This window comes from Uloborus diversus, unplaced genomic scaffold (assembly GCF_026930045.1).
Source record: "Uloborus diversus isolate 005 unplaced genomic scaffold, Udiv.v.3.1 scaffold_318, whole genome shotgun sequence".
In the NCBI taxonomy this organism is placed as follows: domain Eukaryota; kingdom Metazoa; phylum Arthropoda; class Arachnida; order Araneae; family Uloboridae; genus Uloborus; species Uloborus diversus.
Window position 1 is genome coordinate 51,885 of NW_026558481.1, and position 5,431 is coordinate 57,315.

A 5,431-nucleotide genomic window follows, 5' to 3' on the forward strand; every position below is an offset into this window, starting at 1 on the left:
GTGGTACTGGGTTCGAGTCCCGGCCGGAAAGGAAATCTTAAATGCAAATATTTTTTTCTAATTTTATAATTCTTTTTTTTTTATTTTTCCCTTTTGCGAAGTCAGTCAGTCAGTCTGACAGTCAATCAGTCAAGCACTCAGTCATTCAGTCTCAGTCAGTCAGTCCAGTCAGTCAGTCACTCAGTCAGTCAGTTAGTCCTTCAGCCAGTCAGTCAAGCAGTCAGTCATTTAGTCTCAGTCAGTCAGTCATTCAGTCAGTCAGTCAGTCAGGCAGTCAGTCAGTCAGTCAGTCGGTCAGTCCTGTGCAGTCAGTTAGTCACTAAAGCAGTCAGTGTGTCTCAGTCAGTCAGTCAGTCAGTCCATTCCAGTCTCAGTCAGTCAGTCAGTCAGTCTCGGTCAGTCAGTCAGTCAGTCATTCAGTCAGTCAGTCAGTCAGGCAGTCAGTCAGTCGGTCAGCCTTATTCAGTCAGTCTGTCAGTCAGTCAGTCAGTCAGCCTTATTCAGTCAGTCTGTCAGTCATCCTTATTCAGTCAGTCTGTCAGTCAGTCAGTCGGTCAGTCCTGTCCAGTCAGTTAGTCAGTCAAGCAGTCAGTCAGGTAGTCAAGCAGTCAGTCAGTCAGTCATTTAGTCATTCAGTCAGTCAGTGAAATAGCCAGTCAGAGAGTCAAGCAGTCAGTCAGTCAGTCAGTCCAGTCTCAGTCAGTCAGGCAGTTAGTCAGTCAGTCTCGGTCAGTCAGTGAGTCAGTCAGTCAGTATCAGTCAGTCAGTGAGTCAGTCTGTCAGTCAGGCAGTATCAGTCAGGCAGTAAGACTCCGCTCGACAGAACTCCGATAGCCTAATGGCTAGACCGCTGGTCTTCCAAGCGAGTGGCCTGGGTTCGAGTCCCAGCCGGAGCGAATATCTTCAATGTATACTTTTAGTTTCTAATTTGAAATTTCTTCTTCTTTTTTTTAAATTTTTCTCTTTTGCGAATATTGATTATTTATGTAGGGAGAAAAATTCTGAGTCAGTTTAATTATTCGACCTCTAAATTTCAAAGTGTTTGAATCAATAATTACCAAGGTGCATTTTTTGTTTTTATTATATTTAAGACTTCCATCGACAGAGCTCCGATAGCCTAATGGCTAGACCGTTGGGTTCCTAGCGCGTGGTACTGGGTTCGAGTCCCGGCCGGAAAGGAAATCTTAAATGCAAATATTTTTTTCTAATTTTATAATTCTTTTTTTTTATTTTTCCCTTTTGCGAAGTCAGTCAGTCAGTCTGACAGTCAATCAGTCAAGCACTCAGTCATTCAGTCTCAGTCAGTCAGTCCAGTCAGTCAGTCACTCAGTCAGTCAGTTAATCCTTCAGCCAGTCAGTCAAGCAGTCAGTCATTTAGTCTCAGTCAGTCAGTCATTCAGTCAGTCAGTCAGTCAGGCAGTCAGTCAGTCAGTCAGTCGGTCAGTCCTGTGCAGTCAGTTAGTCACTAAAGCAGTCAGTCAGTCTCAGTCAGTCAGTCAGTCAGTCAGTCAGTCCAGTCCAGTCTCAGTCAGTCAGTCAGTCAGTCTCGGTCAGTCAGTCAGTCAGTCAGTCAGTCAGGCAGTCAGTCGGTCAGCCTTATTCAGTCAGTCGGTCAGCCTTATTCAGTCAGTCTGTCAGTCAGTCAGTCAGTCAGCCTTATTCAGTCAGTCTGTCAGTCATCCTTATTCAGTCAGTCTGTCAGTCAGTCAGTCGGTCAGTCCTGTCCAGTCAGTTAGTCAGTCAAGCAGTCAGTCAGGTAGTCAAGCAGTCAGTCAGTCAGTGTCAGTCAGTCATTTAGTCATTCAGTCAGTCAGTGAAATAGCCAGTCAGAGAGTCAAGCAGTCAGTCAGTCAGTCTCAGTCAGTCAGTTAGTCAGTCAGTCAGTCAGTCAGTCCAGTCTCAGTCCAGTCTCAGTCAGTCAGGCAGTTAGTCAGTCAGTCTCGGTCAGTCAGTGAGTCAGTCAGTCAGTGAGTCAGTCTGTCAGTCAGGCAGTATCAGTCAGGCAGTAAGACTCCGCTCGACAGAACTCCGATAGCCTAATGGCTAGACCGCTGGTCTTCCAAGCGAGTGGCCTGGGTTCGAGTCCCAGCCGGAGCGAATATCTTCAATGTATATATTTCTTTTCTAATTTGAAAATTCTTTTTTTTTTCAATTTCTTTCCTTTGCAATTATTGATTATTTATGTAGGGAAGAAAATTCTGAGTCAGTTTAATTTTTCGACACGAAGATTTCAAAGTGTTTAAATAAACAATTACCAAGGTGCATTTTTTGTTTTTATTATATTTAAAACTCCCACCGACAGAGCTCCCATAGGTTAATGGCTAGAGTGTTAGGCTTCCAAGCGAGTGGCCCTGGGTTCGAGTCCCAGCCTGAACGAAAATCTTCAATGTATACATTTAGTTTCTAATTTGAAATTTCTTCTTCTTTTTTTTTTAATTTTTCTCTTTTGCGAATATTGATTATTTATGTAGGGAGAAAAATTCTGAGTCAGTTTAATTATTCGACCTGTAAATTTCAAAGTGTTTGAATCAATAATTACCAAGGTGCATTTTTTGTTTTTATTATATTTAAGACTTCCATCGACAGAGCTCCGATAGCCTAATGGCTAGACCGTTGGGTTCCTAGCGCGTGGTACTGGGTTCGAGTCCCGGCCGGAAAGGAAATCTTAAATGCAAATATTTTTTTCTAATTTTATAATTCTTTTTTTTTTATTTTTCCCTTTTGCGAAGTCAGTCAGTTAGTCTGACAGTCAATCAGTCAAGCACTCAGTCATTCAGTCTCAGTCAGTCAGTCCAGTCAGTCAGTCACTCAGTCAGTCAGTTAATCCTTCAGCCAGTCAGTCAAGCAGTCAGTCATTTAGTCTCAGTCAGTCAGTCAGTCAGTCAGTCAGTCAGGCAGTCAGTCAGTCGGTCAGTCCTGTGCAGTCAGTTAGTCACTAAAGCAGTCAGTCAGTCTCAGTCAGTCAGTCAGTCAGTCCAGTCCAGTCTCAGTCAGTCAGTCAGTCAGTCTCGGTCAGTCAGTCAGTCAGTCATTCAGTCATTCAGTCAGGCAGTCAGTCAGTCGGTCAGCCTTATTCAGTCAGTCTGTCAGTCAGTCAGTCAGTCAGCCTTATTCAGTCAGTCTGTCAGTCATCCTTATTCAGTCAGTCTGTCAGTCAGTCAGTCGGTCAGTCCTGTCCAGTCAGATAGTCAGTCAAGCAGTCAGTCAGGTAGTCAAGCAGTCAGTCAGTCAGTGTCAGTCAGTCATTTAGTCATTCAGTCAGTCACTGAAATAGCCAGTCAGAGAGTCAAGCAGTCAGTCAGTCAGTCTCAGTCAGTCAGTTAGTCAGTCAGTCAGTCAGTCCAGTCTCAGTCAGTCAGGCAGTTAGTCAGTCAGTCTCGGTCAGTCAGTGAGTCAGTCAGTCAGTATCAGTCAGTCAGTGAGTCAGTCTGTCAGTCAGGCAGTATCAGTCAGGCAGTAAGACTCCGCTCGACAGAACTCCGATAGCCTAATGGCTAGACCGCTGGTCTTCCAAGCGAGTGGCCTGGGTTCGAGTCACAGCCGGAGCGAATATCTTCAATGTATATATTTCTTTTCTAATTTGAAAATTCTTTTTTTTTTCAATTTCTTTCCTTTGCAATTATTGATTATTTATGTAGGGAAGAAAATTCTGAGTCAGTTTAATTTTTCGACACGAAGATTTCAAAGTGTTTAAATAAACAATTACCAAGGTGCATTTTTTGTTTTTATTATATTTAAAACTCCCACCGACAGAGCTCCCATAGACTAATGGCTAGAGTGTTAGGCTTCCAAGCGAGTGGCCATGGGTTCGAGTCCCAGCCTGAACGAAAATCTTCACTGTATACTTTTGGTTTCTAATTTGAAATTTCTTCTTCTTTTTTTTTTAATTTTTCTCTTTTGCGAATATTGATTATTTATGTAGGGAGAAAAATTCTGAGTCAGTTTAATTATTCGACCTGTAAATTTCAAAGAGTTTGAATCAATAATTACCAAGGTGCATTTTTTGTTTTTATTATATTTAAGACTTCCATCGACAGAGCTCCGATAGCCTAATGGCTAGACCGTTGGGTTCCTAGCGCGTGGTACTGGGTTCGAGTCCCGGCCGGAAAGGAAATCTTAAATGCAAATATTTTTTTCTAATTTTATAATTCTTTTTTTTTATTTTTCCCTTTTGCGAAGTCAGTCAGTCAGTCTGACAGTCAATCAGTCAAGCACTCAGTCATTCAGTCTCAGTCAGTCAGTCCAGTCAGTCAGTCAGTCCAGTCAGTCAGTCACTCAGTCAGTCAGTTAATCCTTCAGCCAGTCAGTCAAGCAGTCAGTCATTTAGTCTCAGTCAGTCAGTCATTCAGTCAGTCAGTCAGTCAGGCAGTCAGTCAGTCAGTCAGTCGGTCAGTCCTGTGCAGTCAGTTAGTCACTAAAGCAGTCAGTCAGTCTCAGTCAGTCAGTCAGTCAGTCAGTCAGTCCAGTCCAGTCTCAGTCAGTCAGTCAGTCAGTCAGCCTTATTCAGTCAGTCTGTCAGTCATCCTTATTCAGTCAGTCTGTCAGTCAGTCAGTCGGTCAGTCCTGTCCAGTCAGTTAGTCAGTCAAGCAGTCAGTCAGGTAGTCAAGCAGTCAGTCAGTCAGTGTCAGTCAGTCATTTAGTCATTCAGTCAGTCAGTGAAATAGCCAATCAGAGAGTCAAGCAGTCAGTCAGTCAGTCTCAGTCAGTCAGTTAGTCAGTCAGTCAGTCAGTCAGTCCAGTCTCAGTCCAGTCTCAGTCAGTCAGGCAGTTAGTCAGTCAGTCTCGGTCAGTCAGTGAGTCAGTCAGTCAGTATCAGTCAGTCAGTGAGTCAGTCTGTCAGTCAGGCAGTATCAGTCAGGCAGTAAGACTCCGCTCGACAGAACTCCGATAGCCTAATGGCTAGACCGCTGGTCTTCCAAGCGAGTGGCCTGGGTTCGAGTCCCAGCCGGAGCGAATATCTTCAATGTATATATTTCTTTTCTAATTTGAAAATTCTTTTTTTTTTCAATTTCTTTCCTTTGCAATTATTGATTATTTATGTAGGGAAGAAAATTCTGAGTCAGTTTAATTTTTCGACACGAAGATTTCAAAGTGTTTAAATAAACAATTACCAAGGTGCATTTTTTGTTTTTATTATATTTAAAACTGCCACCGACAGAGCTCCCATAGACTAATGGCTAGAGTGTTAGGCTTCCAAGCGAGTGGCCCTGGGTTCGAGTCCCAGCCTGAACGAAAATCTTCAATGTATACTTTTAGTTTCTAATTTGAAATTTCTTCTTCTTTTTTTTTTAATTTTTCTCTTTTGCGAATATTGATTATTTATGGAGGGAGAAAAATTCTGAGTCAGTTTAATTATTCGACCTGTAAATTTCAAAGTGTTTGAATCAATAATTACCAAGGTGCATTTTTTGTTTTTATTATATTTAAGAC